Here is a 24,696-nt window from a genome sequence, read left to right as displayed (position 1 = left end):
TCTAGCTTCCTTTGAATTTTTAGGAGTTGGCCAATTTTTTATGACCTCAATTTTCCTCGGATCAGTTCCTACACCATGTTCGTTTATCTTATGTCCAAGAAATATAACTTCTTTTTGGAACAATATACACTTCTTTGGATTAAGCTTCAAATTAGCATTTCTTAACCTTTCAAAGATAATCTCCAGCCTCTCTTACTGGGCAGAAAATGAAGGTGAAGGGCAGATAATATCATCTAAGTATATTATGACTATAGACCATAATAATCCATTAAAAACCATTTGCATCAATCTTGTAAATGTAGCTGGGGCATTGCATAAGCCGAAAGCTAATTTTTTTCCATTGCCATTGAGATCCACCGGGTATAGAAAAAGCTGTTTTATGACGATCTTCTTCATCTATATCTACCTGCCAATAACCTGATTTCATATCTAAACATGACCACCATTTTGAACCTGCCAGTGCCTCAATACTGTCATCAATTCTAGGTAAAGGTTGTGAATCCTTAACTGTCACCTCATTCAGTCCTCTATAGTCACAACAAAATCTAACTAATTTGTCAGATTTAACAATTAGCACGACTGGAGCATTCCAAGGACTATGTGAACATTTTTCTATAACACCATCTTTTTCCATGTTCTGTATTTCTTGCTCAACAATTTTTCAATTGTATAAAGGAATTCTGTAAGGATATTTCTTAACTGGTTTAGCATTATCAGTATCAATTTTGTGAGAAATTAAAGATGTATGACCAATATCTCCAGCATCCTTACTAAAATATGTTGATGTTTTATTAAAAACTTCCTCAAAATCTCAGTTTGATCAGTATCTAAGTTCTCTGAAGACTTTTTGAACATCTCTGTTAAATGTTCAGGTAAAGTATCTGTTTTCTGACTTTTTCCTATTTTTACTGCATTAACTACCTTTCTGTCAACAATTTCAACATTTTCCAGTTTTGCAGTTGTGGTATCTTTAAAAACAGTAACTGGCTTATCTGTCAAATTAATTAGTCTCACAGGTACAGTACAACTGTTAGGATTGACCAGAACTTTAGCTACCATTAAACCAGTATTCTGCATAAAACTTTTCCTGGCACTATCGTTTCTGTATTTGGCTCAACTACTATCTTTTCTGTGATTGCTACCCTACAACAACTAGCTATATGTTTTGAATCATTTCTCATGTAGCAAGGAATTCTATCACCTTTAACTAACATATAATTTTTACTTATGATCAAATCACATTTATGACTTTGCATGAAATCAATACCAAGAATACCATCTTGCACAATGTCTGAAACTAACATCTCATGACTAAACACATGATTTCCTAATTTTATATCCACTTTTGTTTTCCCCAGAAAAGGCTTGTTTTCACCAGTAACAGTACTCATCATCATACTCACTGGCAATATCTCAGGTTTACTATCTTTTTCCCAAATTTCTAAAATTTTTGAATTTATAATAGAAACATTTGCACCAGAATCACACAGAAGACACTAGAAATCCATTTATCATCACATCACAAAAATAACCATTTTTAACCCCTAAACTATTTAATTGAATGACTTCACTTTTGGACCTTACATCCGCTGTGGTCTGGTTGTGGTCCCCCAACTTGACCTGTTTCCGTTTCGCTCAAACCTTCTATCTTTGAAATTGTTATTGTTCTGAAATGTTATATCTGTATTCTGATTTCTGTTAGGATATCTGTGTGGTCTGTTGTAAGCAGTTCTGTTATTGTTGGGATAATATCCACTGTTATTTGCTCTATTTGTATTATATTGATTTCCTCGAGGGTTAACTATGTGCTCTCTGTGATGAACTTGACCATTTTTCTGTGATTCTAATTTTTCTATTAGAGCTGTCAGTGTCTCAATTTTATTTATCACATTTTCTAATGTAGGTTTAGAATGACCCTGAGTTTCAACACTTTTTAAGACATTAATTGGTTGACTTCTTTGCTTGTCAGCCAGTTGGTGAGTTTCTAACCTAACAGGAATTGTTTCTGCTTCTGCCATAGTTTTTGGACAGCATTCTCTTAATCTCAATCTGATTTCAGAGTTATCCAGACTGTCAATGAAACAATCCAAGGACAGAATCTCTATCATTACCTGTCGTGTAATTTTCTTGATGTGTTGAGTAAGATCTGAAATTGACTGATTTTTCCCCCTAGTCATTGATTTTAACTGTGCTCTAAAAATTTCAGCTTTATTTCTAATACCATACTTTGTTCTCAGTATTTCCACTAAACTATCAAAATCCCCTTTCTGTATCTCTGTCAACGCACTAAGTAAAGACCTAGCATTTCCTGACAAGCTACTTGCCAAATACAACGACTTTGCTTGGTAAGACCAGTTATTTATCTCAGAGATCAAATTAAACTGTGTCAAATATTCACCAATATCATTTGAACCATCATATGTTTGTGGTTTCTTTTTCAAACTAAATGATGAATTTGTGTGAACAATTTCTGATGTTGAGGGATTTGTGAACTGATTTGTGTTCAAGTTCCTTGTTACCTGTAAATTTGGCAGTGATTGAAACTGACTTGGAACAGTGCAATTATTGTGTACATTTCTATTCCAATTGAAATTAATTTCTGGATCAGGATTTCTCATTTCTGAAACCTCTCCACACACAGTGTGCATTTTTGATTCTAAAGAATCCATTCTCTTTTGTAATGTATCATTTAAACATTTAATTGTATTCGAAATTGAGTACATTTGATTTGACATATCACACAATTTCTCTTCTACTCTAGAGCTACAATCTATTTCTAAATTATCTGACCTATCAGCAATTGATGTATCTTGATCCATTTAAAAAAAATTAATATGTGAACACAAAATAGCAATAAAAATTTCCTTGCAACAGTTTTTACTAACTGATTAAAATATCACTGACATTTACGTTAAAAATTTTACTGACATATCCATCTTAGAAAAATTTCAATCATATATTTTTCTATTTTCAGTTACTGATGAGGAAAATTTCCAAAGTGGTGCCAGTTGAATTTCTGCATTTGAAATATATTGTATTATAAAAATCAACAATTTTCTATGTGTTTCTTTTTACTTGTGGAAAATTCATAATACCTGCTAAACAAGGCTCTCATTGAAATTTCCACAAATTTAGCAAATTTTTCCTTATTCCCGAATTGTGAATATCCTTTACTTCTGACACCAATTTGTTATGCCGTATAACAAATAAAACAAAGGTTATAAAAGTTTCTGTACTTATACTTTCAGTTTCATCATTATGTTCATTGTCATAACAAAAACATATATCAAAATATCGTATACAAACAATAATACAAATATTCGTACCTGCATCTCACGACTTTTCAAACCCTTTTTAAATATTAATATTAATCTGAAGTAGTTAAAGTATCTTTACAATCTTGATCTTTCTCCGTTTAAGCTGTATTCGAAAGTGAAAATTGTTTACGTTTGACCCCGCTATTTATACGTAAACCGTCGTTACGTCAATGACATGTGACGACCGTTAAAGTAAAAATACCTACTAATGAACGTCATACGAAATGGCGGATTTTAATGAATGAATAGTGCAAGCGCGAACAACAATAATAAGTTAAATCGTTGACAAATACACAAGTTTAACAATGGTATGACTTTAAATAAATTAATAAGATATTTATCTTTAATGTTACATATAAATTCTTACTTTGATTATTATATTTAATCGGAAACGAACCTTATTTAAATTACGCAATACAATAACAACTGGGTGGGGTAACGGCCTAGCAATATTTCTTACAGAAATTCGTTTAAGCAAACAGCGCAGACCCTGATGAGATGCGGCGTCTCATCTGGGTCTACGCTGTTTGCTTAAAGGCCTTTTTCTAGACGCTAGGCATAAATGGGTTAAAATGATAATAGTCGATTGACAAGTCAAAATATCCTTCATTGTAATGGTTTCTCAATGCACAATACTACTCAACTCAATTTGCATCACTAGAATTACATGTGGGCGAAGAAGCAATTGACATATAGCCCGTACATATAAAATAACGCCATACAAAATATCCAACTTCCTAACTATCAGTACTCATATTTGAAGAACATGTTCATATAATACAGACAAGTGATTAGTTACGTAAACAATATATACAGGTCGCAAATGTTTAGGTAACTGAAAAGAAAGCCAAGGATAATTAATGCATATATATCCAGTAATCTCTTCGACGTAATTAAACAATCTGTTTATCGCAAGTTGTTTTGTTATCCTGGCTCAATGCTTTCTCTTTACCAAATGTTAATGTTATCCGATTTCTTATCCAAACTGTTCGATTGTGTGTGATCTGTGATTGAATCAAAATGACGTGCTCCAAATGTTATGCAGCAATAAAGATCATTGTATAGGCGGAGTCACGCGAATATTTTTTCAAAACAATATGCGAACTATTAGCTCCAGACAACCCTCCGTTTTGCGCACTCCGGCCAAGAGTTCTATCGTTCCGCTATTGTCACGCACAAGTTTTCAAGCATCATGCGGCGTCTCATCTGGGTAAACGCTGTTTGCCAAGGCCTTTTTTCTAGACGCTAGGCATAAATGGGTTAATATGCGTGGGAACAAAATGGCCTTGTTCACAAATTTGTGTTTATTATGAAGTTTTTATTTGATATTTAAAACAAAACATATGAACAAAAGGCTAATAACGAGATAAATAAATAGTAAAATATCACTGCTCCCATTGGGATTCCAATCCGGGTCGACCAGAACAAAGGCTGACGACACAACCACTCAGCCATTCAGTCCAGTGTTAATTTTGCACTAGGTTTTATTTTAGTATCGTAAGCAATATTAGAGATAACACCATTATCAATCAAAATAAAAGTCTTCATCGTTTCTCAATCTCAATTTATTATTTACGAAACGGTTTTCGTTTTATATTTCAACGTTAGTGTTATATGAATAGGTTATATATTTTTTTAAAAGATAGTAGATTTACCGTGTTTTCTTCTATCTATGTAACAAAAGCATTTAACTACGGGCATCTTATCTTATATTCGTCTTCTTTGATCTGTTACATGTCAATGAGATTGACAAATTCAAGCAGAATTCGGTGAATTTATACATATTGTACAAGTAATTCATTCAATAATCCATCAACAATTTTGGTTTGGTTTCGGAAACAAAATGATTTTCATCGACCTATCCGTTGAATGATCGTTAATATATTCAGTGATACACAGCAAACTACGGGCTCATATATAAAACACATTTAAGCAGCAAACTTGAATACATCAATCTAAGATCTTAAAGGGCCATGTACACGTGTTGTGAAAAATAAAAACTTTTCAGATAGCTATTTATAGCTGTCGTTGCAGATAATTTACATTTAGATAATTGAATTTTCCATGTGAATAGACGGGATATATTTAGAATGTATATGCCGAAAGCAACCTCTTTTAATTTCGCACTCTTACTCGTCCATACTTTTTGAAGGTACCGTGGTGTAGTGGATATGGTGTCCGCCTAGCAACAGTATAAACAGTTTAACCGGCGGTTAACCACATACCGGCGATTAAAAGTCGGTAACATGTTGGTTACTGGTCGGTTAGCGTTTGTATAAAATTTGGTTAGTTATACCGATCGTTTAAAACCCAGTAAAACATACCCTGCTTCCCTAGTACAAGTAACCGAGAGGTAACTTACACAAAATGGCCGCGCGCCGCGACATTATAAAAGCTAACCATCGACGACCTTCACAATTTCGACGAGTAAACAACAAATTGCAGCGACTGACACTTTATTTGACTTAATTTACAGGGCAATACGATTTCCGACTTCGTACGACAAATTTAAGGACGCACAGAACGTGTTTCTTATATTGTGTTATGGGTATGCCGTGTGTGATCCGATGCATCAATGGCGCCCATGTTAAAATCATTTCAGAACAGGGAACAACAAAAGTACAAACAAAAAACAAAACACGTTTGAATTAGTATCTTACCTTTAATAATCCTTTAAAATCCATAAATAATCCATTTAATTCAATAATTGACGAGTTTGCATCTAGGGTCTTTGATAATTATTTTAGCATAGTTAAATAAAGACCCTTATGCCATCATATCATTATACTCAAATGAGAACTCAATAAACTTTCTTCGTCGTCACACGCTACGTCATGTACTCTATGTACATTACTGCTGTTAAAATGAACCGGAGCAGTTTATCAAATGTGTCGTGTTCTGAGAAAAATGGGCATAATGTATGTGCTTAAAGTGTCGTCCCATATTAGCCTGTGCAGTTCGCACAGGCTAATCAGGGACGACACTTTCCACTTTTATGACATTTTTTGTTAAAATGAAGTCCCTTCTTAGCAAAAATAAATTTTGGGCGGAAAGTTTCGTCCCTGAATCGCCTGTGCGAACTTAACAAGCTAATCTGGGACGACACTTTACGCACATGCATTATGCCAAGTTTTCTCAGAACACGACACAAATAATAGCCGTTGGTGAACTCGGTTGCATTTGTAGATTTCTGCATACACAGATATAATTAAACTTGAACAATGTTTTATTTGTCTACAGTATGGTAAATTCCCTTATTGTACAAGAATGTAAGTAAGTTTATTGTAAACATAAGCCAAATTAGAAGAATAGTCTAGCATGTTACGACGACCATGTATAATTTTTATGTTACATCTAGAGCAACAAGAAGAATAGACGTCTTTGTTAGCACTCTCTTGCAGTTTGGAAGCACCAGGGATTCCGCTAAATGATGCAAATCCCGACATCATTATCAATTTGTCCCTGGTCATTTTGATGAACTCATAGTTAAAATTTAAACTTTATTTTTTATTGTGATCTCATTTGTAAATGAATTTGATAAAAAAAAATACATGTCGCTGTTTATAAGCGTGACACTTCGCGCGAATATTACGTCATTAGAAATGCATTGTGGGAATGTTTTGGTTAAAATTACCGGTGGTTAAATTCCACTATGTGCGGTTAGGTTACTTTGTAGTATATCGTGTTTATACAATCGAGTTACCTTGAAGGTTACTATACCTGAATAACCGCAAACTTACCAAGGTTTGAATGTCACCGAGCGGTAACTTTAACTAGCGTTTATACAATCGGGTGCTGGAGGTCACGGGTTCGATACACACTGTGGTAGCATTCTTTGGATCTGCCCCAAAGACACCAAATAATGGTTCTTAGTCACAGGAAAAGGACTCGTCTCAGGAGCGTATTACAATAAGCTTTGGCTTCCGATGCAATCGAGCGTAAGTAAATAGGTTAAAACAAACATATTTTCATAAACTTTTCAAAGGTTCAACAAGTTAAAAAAATGTCTCATTTAATGCAAGCAATTATTCAAGTCTCCACTGGAGTCATGTTTTTTATTTAATTATCAATAGCCATTAACATTGCGTTAAATGGTCTTTAATCGTTAGACTATTGCAAACGTTACTCACTGCCTTGTGTGTATAATATTCAAATGACAAACAACGAGAGGCGTAAAACGAATTGGCATAAAATGATGCTACATCTAACTCGGTAGTACCATACCGAGTTAGATGTAGCATCATTTTATGCCGATTCGTTTTACGACAGGAAAACAACTGTCGATTATTCTGCAAATAAACACATTCTGGACGCAGCATAATCAGGGTGCAGGATCAACGGGGTCCACAGATGATTACACACGGGCTGGACAGAATGAAAACACACCGTTAAGATCTTTATTTGTGCAAATATCTTAATTTATTTAAATATGCTTGCAAAACCTTTAGTGCATAAAACACTGTTTTCGTGCAGTTTGTGCCAATATCTTAAGATTTATTTAAAAAAAATGAATACGTCTGAAATCGGTGCCCAAATTGCACGTTGCATTCAGCATTAGCGTGTTAATGAATGTTGTAAACATCGAATTTTTGGCCAATAACACAGGCTTATTAAAGTAAGTACTTCTGCGGGTTTTCGCATTGCCATAAGCCGCATAAAAACTTTTATGAACTAATTGAAATTATTCAGAAAAAATGTTTTAACAAGTTATTTGAAAAAAGCACCACTTGTGTGTGCTTACACCCATTAACATCCATTTGTGAAACCCATACATTCACGTGATCCTGCACCCTAATAATTTTTTGAGCGTATTCCAGAATAGCTCATACAAATTGTACAGTTAAATACACGCTTATAAATGATTTATATCAAAATAATAAAAAAAACGTCCTATATTGTACCAAAACATATAAATATTATGTTTTTATTGAGATCGTTTATTCGCTTGTTTGGTTTGTGATACATGCTTGGTTAAGTGTAATGTTCGGCTAGCTCACACTTCGGTTTAAACATCAAATGCTTTGCATCTAACTTCCCCATGCAATGCTCCCTTTTTATTCATTTGATCGTTATAGTTTGTGTTCTGTAATAGAAGTAGTGGATAAGAATAAGATTTTCTCTTGTTAGAGTTCTGTAGTTTCATCGTTTGTGATGCTTAAACAATGTATACCTACAAAAAACGTTAACGTCATTTGACGTTTTCTTTTAGCTGTATTTGTTAGCATGTAACATTTACTATATTATCGATAAATAAGACATTCTATCCCACTTTTACAGCGAATTCGGTTGATTAAAGCCATGGTTATTAAATTTCATCTATAATCAACGTAAGGCTATATTCAACGGCACGAAATGAAATCATCAACTGCCAAACCGGGACTACTTTTTTCCCACGCACCTCGTCACCTGTATTTGCCAAGTGCATCAATAATAAAAACAATCTCAAATGTTTTTCAATCTTAATGATCTTAAAACAAAGACAAGTAGTAAAAAAACGTGTGTGTTGTAATTTATTGTCATTAAAACCTCTAGTATTAGGTAAATTTAACATTATATTGCAAATAGGTTCTGTTGTTGTTGCTCCCCTTTGGAGAAGTCAGTTCGAGTTGCTCCCCTTTGACCGTAGAAAACAATCGTCTGGACCAAGAAATCCTGCGTTAATTTACAAGCTGTACTCGGATATGCGTCCATCCGATTTTTCTTCAAGTTAGCACCTTTTCTACCTGGCAATACGCACAAATGACACAGCATCCCAGTGGTTCTTGCGTCAACAATTGGGTGTCAACAAGCTAGGTCAGATGCTGAAGGCCATGGCAAAAGACGCCGGCTTTCCCAAGCACAAGAGAATAACGAACCACTCAGTTCACAAATTCATGGTCCAAAAACTTCGAAATGCAAACATTCCACCCACTGAAACCATGGCCATTACAGGGCACACAAATGTCCAATCCATAACCAATTATTCCAACATATCTGTTGAACAGCAGCAAAAGTGTTCTTGCTCAGTCCAGTAAATGTAACAATCCAACAGCTTCCTCTTGTTAACCTTCATGCACCGAAACTATGGCCGAAATGCAGCCTAGACAACCACTGTCTACCGTCGAACAACTTCAACAAGTTGATCTTCATGTTCGCCCCACCAGTCACTTCACCAGCAAATGTCTTTCTCTAGTTCGAACAACTTTGCCTCACAATTCTTAGGTGCCACTTTCCACATTAAAATGTTAATGTATATAATTAGCTTAAATCCAAGTAATCTTTGAAAAAAACACATACTATAACAAAGAAGCAAATATTGTGCACCTCGTGATCGACTTGATAGTTTGATATCGAAAGTGAATTGTGTGTGGTGTTAGGCTACGTTGTAAACAAATGTAGTTCCTTGTATATAACAACTTAATGTCATATTGGTATTATACAACTTTAAGATTTGCAATTCAATATGATTAAAATTGTAATAAATAACGCTCGACTCTTTGTTACAGAACGATATTCTGATTCAAAAAATGATTATTTGATCAGCGGTTATTTTTGGAACGCGGAGTAATACACTGACATTGGTTTCACTACAGTCATTATCAAAGTACGACAAACACTCATGAAAACTAATTTTGTTTAAATAAAATAAGTTTACTGAATAAAAAGTGCTCGGCACGAAAACGAAAAAGCACTCGCCAAGGCTCGTGCTTTTTGTTTTCTAAGCCTCTCATGATAAACCTGATCTATAATCAACACTAACCTATTTTTCTCTATATATTGGATCTTATTTTTCAACCGTTAAATCTGATTCATTTGCTGAATGTGTTTGCAAGAAATTGTTTTGAAATGATAAGATAACGTCATCTACACGCTTAGATAATTAATGCTGCAAAAACATGGGCCGAATGATGATAAATACAGTTACCATTCATTTACTTTAAAAAAGATTCAGATAAAAGTAAGACCGTGCTAGAATCGAAATAACATATTATATATGATAACTATATCTTGTCGAATAACTCGCAAACTTGTTATTATGCAACATTGAGTAGTTAAATTGTATTTCTATGAGATTTGTTTTCTTGCATGCAATATACTGTATTGTACAGGCAATCGGCATTAAATTAAAGACTGATGGACAAGAGTTTCGATCCAGACAATATGAGCCGCGTTCTGTGAAAACTGGGCTTAATGCATGTGCGTAAAGTGTCATCCCAGATTAGCCTATGCAGTCCGCACAGGCTAATCTGGGATGACACTTTCCGTTTTTATGGTATTTTTAGTTTCAAGGAAGTCCCTTCTTACCGAAAATCAAGTTTAGGCGGAAATGTGCGGACTGCACAATGTGAGGACTGCACAAATTAATCTGGGACGATGCTTTACGCACATGCATTTAAAACATTTTGTCAGAGCGAGGCTCATTTAAAGTGTTACCTTTTCTATCGCACGTTCAACCGCCTCGCGAAGTTCTTGATCCGGAAGTTTGTCTAAAAAATAATAAGAGTTAAATTGTGTCTACTTCTAACAATAAAGGCATAGTTGCGTTGGTATCCATGTATGCATCATCGAATATACGAAAACGGTTCTGTAGCTCATAGCATTCACATATCTGTAATTTTCGTATGAAAAGTGATATAAGCAAATGGTTGTTAGAAAATTAACAAGGTAACGAATCTCAGTATCAAAGGTAAACTGCATTAACTAAATTCGTCGTCTATCAGTTATTTTATTATGAAAGTGTTTTCAAATTCCAGAAAAGGTGTTTTCTATTACATGTATTTTGATTCAAATGCAAACACATTAGTTGGGTAAATGTACAATCCTTTTTACAAAAAGTAATGGATCTAATTATAACAGCCGATGACATCACAATATGATATTGTATTATTATGATGTAAGCCGAATGTATATATTGTTATTACATCTACAAATGCATCGATGAATATTAAAGTGATTACAGTCAAGTTACCATTACTGGATCAGTAGCGTAATAAAGTTGTTCTGGTGAAAAGCAATACATGTTTGAGACTTCTTTTACACCAGTTTGATTAATATTACATTTGCATATTTTTAAGCGCAGTCAAAATGTTTTTGTGATACCTTTTTTCGCCTCAGAATTAATGCATTAACGGATCAGTTGTAACCATAACGGATCACATGATCGATACCATTCAGGAGGGCATCTAACACGCTATTTGCACTGTTGAAACACGAACTGCGTTGTTAACAATGACCAAGTAAATTGCCAGTCATAAATTATATTCATTTTTTGTTATTAATTGTTTTCTATATGTTATCTTGTATCTACACTTTACGCATGACGTTCTTGTGTGAATTATCTGTGGAAAATCCTAAATAGATCGAAACAATATGGGCGTCTTATAAACCATGTAAATTGTTTGAATCATATCTAATCATCGATATTGAACATTGAACATAAATAAAACATTAAGATTGAGATCATTTATTGAAAGAATTAACAAGATTTGCATATATTTTAATATAATATATTATCAATACGCATATTATTACGCTTGATCAATGACAGACTTACATTTACTTGAGAGTAAAATTCCTGAATCATCTGCATATAATAATAACTTGTATTTTTACCACAGCTGACATGTCATTTACATATATTAAAAACAGAAGAGGACATAGGATTGACCCTTGTTACACCCCGCAAGAAATACCCGCAGTTGATGAATAGGTTCCTGAGACAAAAACAAGCTGCTGTCTATCAGAAAGATATGACCTAAACCATCTAAAGATATCATTACCAAGGCCATCTGTACTAAGTTTCATAAGTAGAGTTCAGTGGTCCACTGTATCAAATGCCTTTTGAAGGTCTTAAAGTATCAAAGCAATAAGGTGACCTTTATCCATTTGCAACCTTATATAGTCCGTCAGATGGATAAGACATGTATCAGTGGAATAGCCATGTCGAAAACCCGACTGAAATTTATAAAACAACTTGTATATATATATATATATATATATGTATTTATATTTATCATGATCGGTTTTCTTTGTTTCGGTTCCTTACCTAAAAGTCTTAAATCATGCTTAAAAAGCGTTTTCAGACTTGATTTATATATCATATCAACATCCGTACAAGGTTAATTGAAATCTTCATTACTTGTTTTTGCAAATCTTTAACATCACAACCCACGTTAAAGGCATATCATGAATGCCGTAGGCGTTTATCTATTTTGTTACTTTTTCATCATACATTTAGTTCTTTCTGCTATTTTAGAATCGGATCTAACTAATAAATATACGCGAAATATCATAGAGTATTGTAAACATATTGCAACGGGTATTTGTGATCCGTTGATAAATAGAGACAAGCTATATACATGTATATGCAATTAGTGTAACTATTCAAATGACCATTTACGTGACCATTCGGATGACCGATTTTGAATCGCAGTAGCATCTTTGACCGAAATGAACCAGATGCAATCAGTGTATTTAGATGACCATTTTCATAACCATTAAGATCAAACCAATGCGATGGTATTTCTTGATAATCTGCTTTTGTAAGATGATGACTGATTTTTAATCGCAGTAGCATCTTTTACCGAAATGAACCAGATTTCCGATTCAAACTGAACAATTAATGTAAGATTGAGATAGCAATTGTATTTATGGTCGAATCAAAGTTATCTTTAAAGACTGAACGTGATTTCTGATAAAAGAAACACCATCCAGGTGAACCGTGGCGAGTAAATTTGACATTGGCTTCAGGTAAAATGTTGTGTAAAGTAATGGACAAGAAAACTGTAAATATACCTAGCCGGTAATTAGTTTAATCTTTGTAGGTTATTTGAAACTGTCATTTCAGATTCTCATGAATATGCCATGTCGTATACAAAAGAGCTTACTTAAAGGGGCCTTTTCACAGATTTTGGCATGTTTTGAAGTTTGTCATTAAAGGCTTTATATTGATAAATGTAAACATTAAATTTTAAAAGCTCCAGTAAAATATCAAAAATAAAATTTAAAAAAGGAAAAGAAAGTAGCCCGCAGTAGGGCTCGACCCAGTGACCCCCGGAATCCTGAAGTAAAAACGCATTAGCCAACTGAGCTATCCTGCCAAGCATACATACTGGCGTATTTTATACGTTATATAAGCAATATTCGTAGTGTCACAAATTTAAACGACAACAACAGAACTCTCCAAATTATTCAATCGTTTCGCGTTGCAACGCTTTATATTTTTTAGGTTTTTAAATCGTCAAATGATGCATATAATGACTATATTAGACCATGGCAAATGTTCAGTAATACTGTTTCCTCACAAATATCATAACTGAACCGAAAATTTGCGATTCTGAAACAACTTTTTTCAATTTTGTCAATTTACCAAACCGTGAAAAGATCCCTTTTTTAAAGAAAAGAGCCCTTAATTAAGCATATGGTCGATTAAACCACGTGTACCGTAATAAGAAAAAAGGGTTTTCGTTTTAATGACCAAGCGGATAGTTAAAGTGTTTAAATTCTTGTCATTCAAAAGAGTTATGATAGTTTTAATAATAAACAAGAAACATATTCTGAAAAATAAATTTCTTACCAGATTAACCAGAAGTACGTGATATATATTTTTTAAATCAGGCGCGATTAAAGGATTATTGGATACGCGGAAAATTATCAACCTTTGTAAACCGTTGACAACCGCTTCAAACTGGACAATATATAATATAGTTACGTGTTATATTCAGAGATACAAATTTAAACACGGCCGTGATACTGTGGATGTCTGTGGCAAAAATGTCTGTACTTTCTTGCAGTTCTAAGCAAGTTCGGTTTCGCTCTCCGCCCGACATTATAAAATATCTCGTCATTTATCAGGCAATCTTTTAAACGGCCATTTTAAACTGTATCTCCTGATACAATTAGGACTGTTACTGAAATACGTATGTGCACACAGTACAGGTGAACCTTTTGGACCAGGAAACGTGTCAGTTTGGTAAATGAAATAAGTAATATGAATGAAATACTGTTGAAAACGTTCTCAGCAAAGATTTCTCACTCGAATCATTCTATGGATCTCTTTCTGCTTGCTGTTAATGCTCGGCATTTAATAATGCTATAACTACTGCTGATTTTAGTACAATTTAAATAACTTGCTTTTGATATAACTGTTATCGCTTCTACTTTGTGTATTTCATTTTCTTATGAATAACATATTGCAAGTATTACTGCTGCTTATACTACTGCAAGCATTATGAATGATTTTTATTGAACAAGGGACCAAAAACAAACCATATTTTGATTTCTGTATGAGATAATTTGTGTTTGTAATAAGACTTGTATTTGTTATTCAAACATGTTTTTTTAAGTCTTAGAAGACAGAAACATGTATGTATTTAAAATTAGGATTTATACCTTGTTATTGACATCAATTTTGAGCTCATAACAAAAAACGCGGATATCATACGTTCAACGATAGAGCAAGAAAGATAACTGCGTACTTACATTATATAATATTTTTAATTAAGTCCCTTGATTTGTATTTCTTCTTCTCATTACAATACTTATTGTATAACCCTATATAATAATGTTATTTGAATAATATATTTCGTAGAAGCATTTTTCTCAAGAATGAGAATGTACGTTATTTAAGGTCCTTGAAAAGTTTGGGCTACCAAATTATTTATCTGGAAGTTTAGCGGGCAAAATGCACATTTTTCGTACACTGAAACACTGCAATGGTATATATATATAAATTCCCGGGCCGAAACTAAATCAGCTGTAGTTCAGCGTAAACTAGGTCACTTCCGGTGGATAACTCTTGTTTGTCCGAAAGGGGCCCTTAAAGGTGTGTAAACAGAGCATAACACGCTAAATAGGCTGTAGGCAACGCCGATACTAATTAAAATCCCGGGTCGAAACAGGCAGCCTACGGGAGTTTAACGTGCACTAGGTCGCTTCCGGGGGATAATTCTTGTTTGTACCAAAGGGGTCATTAAAGGTGTATACCCACTCGCCATGTAAACGGAACATAATACGCTAAATAGGCTGTAGATGACGCCGACCCTAGTTAAAACCCCGGGCCGAAACTAGATCAGCCCGACAGACAGCCGACGGAAGTTCAGCGTGAACTAGGTCGCTTCCGGGGATTACTCCTGTTTGTCCGAAAGGGGCCATTATAGGTGCATACCTGCTCGCCATGTAAAAAAGCATAATACGCACAATAGGCTGTATGTGACGGCGACACTAATTAAAATCCCAGACCGAAAATAGATCAGCCCGACAGGCAGTCGACGGGAGTTCAGCGTGCACTAGGCCGCTCCCGGGGGATAACTCGTGTTTGTCCCAAAGTGTCCCTTAAATATGCATACCCGATCGCCATGTAAATAGAGTAGAATACGCTTAATAGGCTGTAAGTGGCGCCGACCCTTATTAAAACCCCGGGCCGAAACTAGATCAGCCTGACAGGCCGCCGACGGGAGTTCAGCGTGCACTATGTCGCTCCAGGGGGATAACTCGTGTTTGCCCGAGAGGGGCCCTTAAATGTGCAAACCCGCTCGCCATGAAAATAGAGCATAATACATTAAATAGACTGTAAGTGACGCCGACCCTAATTAAAACCTCGGGCCGAAACTAGATCAGCCCGACAATCATCCGAAGGGAGTTAAGCGTGCACTAGGTCGCTCCCGGGGGATAACTCTCGCCGTGTAAATATATCATATTACGCTCAAAAGGCTGTGAGTGACGCCGACCCTAATTAAAACCCAGGGCCGAAACTAGATCAGTCCGACAGGCTCCTGGCGGAAGTTCAGCGTGAACTATGTGGCTTCCGAGGAATAACTCTTGTTTGTCCGAAAGGGGCTCTTAAAGGTGCATACCCGCTCGCCATGTAAATATAGCATAATACGCTCAATAGGCTGTAAGTGACGCCGACCCTTATAAAAACCCAGGCCCGAAACTAGATCAGTCCGACAGGCTCCTGGCGGAAGTTCAGCGTGAACTAGGTGGCTTCCGAGGAATAATTCTTGTTTGTCCAAAAGGGGCCCTTAAAGGTGCAAACCCACTCGCAACGTAAGTAGAGAATAATACATACGCTAAATATGCTGTAGGTGAGTCCGACCCTAATTAAAACCAGGGGTCGAAACTATATCAGCCCGAAAGGCAGCCGACAAAAGTTCAACGTGCACTAGGTCGCTTCCGGGGGATAACTCTTGTTTGTACGAAAGGGGCCATTAAAGATGCATACACACTTTACATCTAAATATAGCCTTATATGCAAAAAAGGCTGCAGATGACGCCGACCCTATAAAAACATGTAGAGACAGCTCTTGATGAACGTCTCAGGGATATCACAACCCTCTTGTCTCTCTTATTTCTCTATGATATGGAAAATAAAACAAATTATTCATTTCTATAAGGAATAATTTCCATTTATTTTCGAATAAGGTAAGGTTGTTCGCTACCTCGTATCAAGGGACGCTAAAGGTTGCTAACGCCGAGGTTCTCCGAATTTGCACACGTGACATTTTCTGAAATGCTACTTCCTTTCCATCGAGACGAAATTCAGTTCAGACAGACTTTAAAGCTTTTGTATAAAATCGCATTTAATCTCAGTCAGCATGAAAGGTAGAGGAACGCGAAGAAAGGCAGGGACGCAGAAGAGGCCGAGGTCGGTAAACCCAGATGGTAACAGACTAAACGAAGGGGAGAAAGGTAAAAAAGTTATCGATTTTGATCAACTACTTAGAAAGGCCGAGAACAGGAAAAAGAGACTGCCAAATGGTTCAAGCACCGGTATTGTTACAAGTGAACCCCTTCATGTTAGTGTACCCACTTTTAGTTTGCAGCAACCGAGCCAGTAAACAATGCCCGTCGTGTCGAACATCACAACAGCAAGCGCGGCCATGCCAAACATCCGGATAGTTTCGGATGACGTAGCGGCCCACATCTCCGATCAGTTAAAACAACAGATCGGGCGGGGTGAATTTGTCAATTTCGCATTATTTTTAAAAGGGTCCGTAGATCTCCGAAGTCATCTATCAGGGGCAACACTTTCAGTTTCAGAGGACGGCCGCCTGGTGGCGCAACAAAAAGAATGCAAAGACACGATTGGTTTGATCGAGAAATGGTCAGACGCATTCATTATCTTCATGTCTGTGTATTTATCTTTTGATCATAACAAATCAAAAACACAAGAATTGCTGAAATATTTTTGGACCATAAGAAAGGCCGCGTACCGCCAGGGTGGGTCGGCTTGGCGCACCTATGACGAGCAGTTCAGGCTCCGTCAGGGCATCTCACCCTCACCCTGATCGGAAATATATAATGGCCTTTGGTGGCGCTGTATGCTTGTGCAACCCGCAAACGCGCGCACATCGGGAACGTTTCTACGCCCCTCACGCGACCAGTACACGTGTAATTATTTTAACCAGGGAAGTTGCCGCCTGGTAAACTGCCGTTTTCCTCACAATTACTCGCGTTGTCGGGGTAACCATCCAGTAATAAACAGTCAGAGCGTAGCGGAAGCGAGAGTGTCGCCCAGCGCGCAAACACACCGAGGTTCGATGCTCCCTATCGTGGCAGAAATAACCCAAATTCACACAGGTTCGGGCAACGTCAATTCGGACAAAACCGAGGCAATTTTAGTCGATACACGCAGTAACTGTCAAAACAAAAACATAGACATCGCTCAGTCGCCGGTTAAATTAGACGCTTTACAAAAATTTCTACGAAGGTATGATAATGCGGAGGCAGAGTTTCTTTTTTATGGTTTCAAATACGGATTTTCACTTCAATATCACGGGCCCCGACAAACACGCGTCGCAAAAAAAATTAATCGGCTTACGAAAACCCAGAGGTAATTTCTGAAAAAATTTCGAAAAAATTGTTGGAGGGGCGAGTTGCAGGCCCTTTCTCTTCACAACCGTTCAACGAATTCATTGTATCGCCAATAGGTCTACCGGTAGTTCCAAAAAAGGACCCCGGTGAGTACCGCATGATACATCACCTGTCTTACCCAGAAGGGGAATCCGTCAATGACTATATAGACCCATCTATGACATCGGTCCAGTACACACGTTTCGATAAAGCTGTTGAGTTAATACAACGTTTGGGTAAAAATTCTTTCTTATTTAAAATGGACATCAAAAATGCTTTCAAGATCATACCAATCAAGCCTTAAGATTTTCAATTATTAGGGTTCCAATTTAACGGATCGTACTATTTTGATAAAACATTACCTTTCGGTGCATCAATTAGTTGTGCTACTTCCCAACGTCTTAGTTTAGAACACTGTCGTTTCCCGAGTGAACTCGGGACTGCTAATTCACTATCTTGATGATTTCTTTGGCGGTGATAAGTCTCGCTCACTGTTCGGTGATTTGATGTCCGTCTTTTCCAAGGTTACGGTCGAACTAGGTGTCCCAGTGGCAGTTGAAAAAACAGAAGGTCCAACGATGGTTCTAACATTCTTAGGCTTAGAGTTAGATAGCGCAAAAATGCAAGTCCGCATACCAATGGCAAAGATACATGAATTGACGGAAAAGATCAGCCAAATTCTGTCCAAAAAAAAAAACAATGTTGCGCGATAAACAGTCTCTCATAGGTTCCCTTAACTTTTGTTGTCGGGCTATATCAGCAGGTAGACCGTTCTGTCGTCAGCTCATTAATGCGACATGCGGTTTAACCAAGCCTTTTCATCGAATTAGAATCAGGCGAGATATTAAGCTGGACTTGCGCATGTGGTTGCAGTTTTTTGCAAATTACAACGGGATATCAATGTTTCACGATCAGTTTTGGCTGTCTAATGAGGATGTCAATATTTTCACCGATAGCGCGGCGGGGGTGGGGCTCGGTTTTGGTATTTATTTTGAGTCGCACTGGTGCGCAGCTAGGTGGCCAGTAGACTGGCATACAGACGGACATACCAGCGACATAACGATCTTAGAGCTTATGCCTTTTCCCGATATTGGTTTCAATTGCAATATGGGGATATATGTTACGAAACAAAAATATTCAGTTCAACTGCGACAATTCCGCTGTTGTAGGTGTACTTATCTCATGGTCTTCGGAATCGGACAAAGTTATGACGCCGTTGCGTCCCCTTACACTCAAATGTTTGGAATTCAATATTTTAATCCGAGCATCCCACGTTCCATGTACAAAAAACACAGTATGTGACGCACTATCTCGATTTCAGATGGCAAAATTCAGAAACTTGGCACCGGAAGCAGACGAGGAACCACAGAGGGTACCTGAGTACCTCTGGAATATCTTCAAGACAGAGCAATCTCTTTAATGAGAAAGTCGATATCACAAAACACTAGCGCAGCATACGAAACCGGTGTTAATGCCTTTAACGCATTGTGCGATCTTTACCATATATCACAACCAGTAAACTGCAAAACAGTAAAATGCAACCAGTACCTGAACAGGTTATCTTATGGTTCATAGCATACTGTTTTGAGAAAGGCTTAGCGACCCGCACGGTCAAAACTTACTTGGCAGGAATTAACTATTGGCAACAAGTACTAGGCCACAAGCCGTTTTCCGAAGAATTTAGGCTAAGTAAGGTTATAGAAGGTTATTCGCGATCAATGGGTATAAACAAGGACAGAAGACGCCCGATCACATCCGAAATCCTCTTCAAAGTAATACAGCAATTGCCAAACGTATGCTATAACTCGTATGGGGCAACTCTATTTGCTGCGATATTTTCCCTCGCCTAATTTGGGCTATTTCGTATAATCGAGTTGGTATCACCTAAACGACCAGAAATGTATAACCAAATCAGAACGTCCGACGTTGAATTGTCGTTAAACCAGTCATACATCTCAATACGCATCGCCAAGTCAAAAACTCTTCAACACAACGCGGCGGTCACACTCAAAATTCCAAAATCGGAGGAATCAATATGTCCTGTCCAGAAAATGCGCGACTATCTGTCTATGTCACCGGTAGGTCCTGCAGCATTTCGTCATAAGGGGGTATGCCAGTTACCAGACAGCAGGTAAATGCGGTACTAGCAAAATGCCTCGACCGCACTGAATTCGGCAGCGCTTTCTTTAACACTCATAGCTTAAGAATTGGGCGCGCAATGGATCTGTCAAGGAAAGGAGTTCCTCCCGAAGTCATCGCGAAACTTAGAAGTTGGACATCAGACACATATAAAAGGTACATTAGACCATAACCTTTAAGATTTATTTAGGGCACAGCAGCTAACAGCTGTGACGTCACTAGTGATCCATCCCAGACGGTCGCGCCCATAACGAGCTGTTAAAACCAGTATAAAACGCAGAGAGGTAACTCTGTAGTTCACGTTACCGTTTCTGTTATTTGGATTCAGGGATTGGCTCCCTTTCATTTTATTATAAGTGAATGAGGATTCTTATGTTGATTTAATACTCTAGTCTCTTATAACTCAATACTTCCGAGTGCCAGCTTTTAGTAATACGATTATGCTTTATTGTATGTTGTGATTGTATATATGCTGACAAGACTGTAATTAAGTAATGAACCTATATTCGCTAAACTGGGCTACAACATTATGATTCACAGTAATATAATTGATACGTAGAATACTTGTATTCGGATATACATGCTTATACAGTTTTATGCAGTTGCACTATGAGACCTTATAAATAACGTATACTAGTATGAATAAACAATTGACCTTTGTTTTGTGTACACCCAAAATGTTATTTGCTATTGACAGAGGTATGGGTTCTTGGGGACAGTATTCCTCAGCGGGCAGGAGCAAGAGCCAAAGAACGGGGGATGGAGAACCTGCGGCAGCCCACAAGCATCGAATGGTGGGGAATTGGCGGCCTGACATGGTCATCATTACGGAGGTCAATAGAAGAAAATGTGTTGCTTTCCACACCGCCAAAGATATTGGTATTACATCTGGGCGGAAATGATCTGTGCATCGACTCATGTACAAAGGTACGGAATAATATAAAGAGAGAAATTAAATATTTAAGGACAGCTTTCGCAGACACAGCAATAATCTGGGTGGACATCATTGATCGGATAAATTGGCGCTCTTCCCTCCCCAGGAAAATTATTACGTCAAAACGTCGCCGGGTAAACTGGTCGATTGTGTGTGCAGTGGGCAAGCCGCAGCACCAGTATCACTGTGGACATTGATGCAAACACCCCGGGTTTTTTCCTTCCGGATGGGGTGCACTTGTCACCAGTGGGGTTGGAGTTCTATCTGGACACCATGCGGGATGCCATTATGCAATTTTTATAACCCAAAATATATATGGCATAATCGTGTGTAAACATTGCAATGTGTATCGATCAAGTGGCTAGTACTGGTGTGCTATCAGAATGTTTAGGAATAATTTGTTTCAATTTATTTGTTGCGTAAAATTCTGTGAGTACAGGTTGTTGAATTTCTCAGTTCCACTCATTTTGGTTAATCAGTATTAATTTATAAATAAACAAGTATATTTTAGGGGTTTTGAGCTCTCCGCTGCCATTGTTTGGGGCTCCTTTGGGACAACACCGCAATGACGCAGTGGGCTCACAACCCATCTTTTAACGTAAACATAGCAAAAGGCTAACTGCACGGGGCGAGGTTTGGTTGGTTGGTTGCTTGCTTGCTTGCATGGTTGGTTGGTTACCCAGACTTGCAGGGGTCAGGTAGATTAGATCTTCCCGGCACAACACCCTGTTGGTAAAGTTTGGTGGTTACTGGCACCGCAGTAGGAGCCAGCGTGTAATTGTGTTTACCGGCGTGTGGTGTCAAGGTTACTTGCAAATGGTATAACTGGTGAGATATATGGGTTACCGGTAAAGGTTGGTGTATGCCAGACTGTTATATAGTGTGGCTGCCAGAGGGTTATATAGTGGGTCACTGGCACAGGTATACATACGCAATTACGCTCCGTGCAAGTCTAAATTAGTAACCATCACGTCTAGGAAACTATTATTAAACACACCAAGTGCTCACAAGGTTTTGCGCCACATACTGCGGCCTTTACGCCAATACTTATCCCAGGCTTTTGATAACTTTGACATACAATGATTAATTGAATGTATGGTTAGTTTCAACATAGAAATAAAGACAATCCACGTATATTCTTGCTATTTATTGTATATCATAAAATAAGTGCTATATGTTTGAATGTTTGATAAAGATTGGATACAAAATGTAGCTCTCATAGTTGTAACGAGCTAAAAGTTGACAACCCACGACAAACGATGACGGGCATTGGGTGATCACAATTAAATGTTTTGGTATCGGAGTATACATGTAATATTTAAGCGTAAATAAACGCAAACGGTAAGCAGTAACGTGAACTGTATCGTGTTCATGTTTACCTTAGCAATATAATGCAGAAGACCTGAGGAAAAATCCAACATTTTACGGTAAAGTGGAAAGTACAGACCACAACTGCAAAGCTCTTGTCGCTAGTAGTCTCTTCAACATGGTGAGCCGGGATTCTCCGAATGTAAAAAGACTTTTTATAACTTACGTGATAACAAGAATATTTCTTGAGCAGATACAGGAATATTATCGTGCCAAAGTTCGAGGAAAACCTTGGGTAAACTAAAATGGTAACAGGAAAATTAACGTCTCATGATTTGCGTTAACAGATAAGTAACTACATGTGTAGAAAACGGAATATTATCGCGTTAAGGTTCGCGTTAAGAAGAAAATTTAATATGTCACTTAAAGGCACTTTTAGTTAATTAGTTAAGTAATAAAATATCTAACACAAATAGTTTCCTAAACGGTAACCTAACATTAAAATTAATATCACAAAAACTAAGTAGTAACGCGAACCTTTTTGAGAACGTTAACTAGTTGACGTTATATTTTTCGCGGACGTGTGTGATTAACACGATACGTAAGTGGTTAACGTGATAATTATCGCGAAACTCATGTGGTTCTCGTATGGCTCTTTTTGCGACCGTAAACTTAGTATACTATGTATGGAAGCATATTTGTGCCACCACTTAACAACTTAAAATAACATGAAAATAATGGAGGATTTCGCGAAAAAGAAATTATTTTCGCGAAAACAGATACATTTTCACGGAAATAAATATATTATGTTAACACGAATTTATGCATGTTAGTGCTCTAAACTGCCAACACATACAGATAACATTTTCATGAAAATAATGGAAGATTTCGCGAAAACAAATAACTTTTCTCGAAAACAGATAACTTCATGAAATTATGAATATAAATACGCGAACGATGCCAGTTATATAAAAATAGATGCTCTTCAATCGGTGAACATTGTCTTTATCATACAGACCAAGACCTGGATTGTACGTGCATACTATAGCAAGTAGTAAGTTTCCTTTTATTGATTGATATTTTTAATGTAAATGCATCTTTGTTGACGAAAATACATAAAGCTGCTTTTAAATATTTATTTTCAGACACAAAAATGGAAATAACTGGTTGAAAAATGGATGTGCGATTTTTCTGTATTCATTAATGCAACAGTCTATACAGTGTAAATGTCACATTTAGAGTTCAAAGGCCGAAAACGGTACAGCACCAATGTCCCCCTTTGGAAAGCCACTTGTTAGACATTTGGAGTTTTTATTTGAATAATAGATCTCTAATTTTCTTGATGATAATTCCAGATCATGCCCGCATACGATATTCAGGACGCCGATCTTGAGGGTATGTCATCACCACAGCTTATTGTTTAGTATCGTCAGAGTGGGTAGTCTATACGTGAAATACTTGAAGTTATGGCCATACGACATGAAAAATAACAAGCGAACGATCAATTTTCCGAGTCTTGAGACATTACCGCCTTACTAGAGGCCAAAGTTAGCACAGTCTCGAAGAAATTATTCAAGGAATATTGCTTGAGTTATCAGTTCCCGGTGAAAATGCTGGTTACCGGCAAATGCGTCAAAGACTCCTGATTAATCATGGACTTGCAGCTACATTTGAGATGGTTCGTCTAATTTTAGGACTCATTGATCCACAAGGTGTTGCATAAAGTCAGGCGGGAAGGTTAAGACGGAGAATTTATATAAACAATGGTCCCAATTTTTAAATCCATTTAGATGGCTGGGACAAATTGAAGCCATGCGGTTTGTCAATTCAATGAGCTGTGGATGGATTTTGGATGTTTTGGCGAAGTCTTAGAGAAATGTGTGGAAATGTATGGATGAACCATTTTAAAGATATGAGCGATTTCGGATTACTGGACACATCTGATAGTGTGTACTTAGAATGCATTAGATACTGTTTTCTTCCTGTCGTTAGTAAAGACCTGAATGAAGTTTGCAATATTTGGAATACTCATCGTGTTCGTCGAAATTACCGAATTTCCTGTCCTGCAGGAAAACCTGAGGTGTTGTTCTTTCAGCCAGAAGTTTATGGTGCAAGAGATTGTAAAATACCACTGGTTGACAATAGGGAATTAAATAATGTGGAACG

This window comes from Dreissena polymorpha, chromosome 1, assembly GCF_020536995.1.
Source record: "Dreissena polymorpha isolate Duluth1 chromosome 1, UMN_Dpol_1.0, whole genome shotgun sequence".
Lineage (NCBI taxonomy): Eukaryota > Metazoa > Mollusca > Bivalvia > Myida > Dreissenidae > Dreissena > Dreissena polymorpha.
This window is presented reverse-complemented; position numbering follows the sequence as displayed.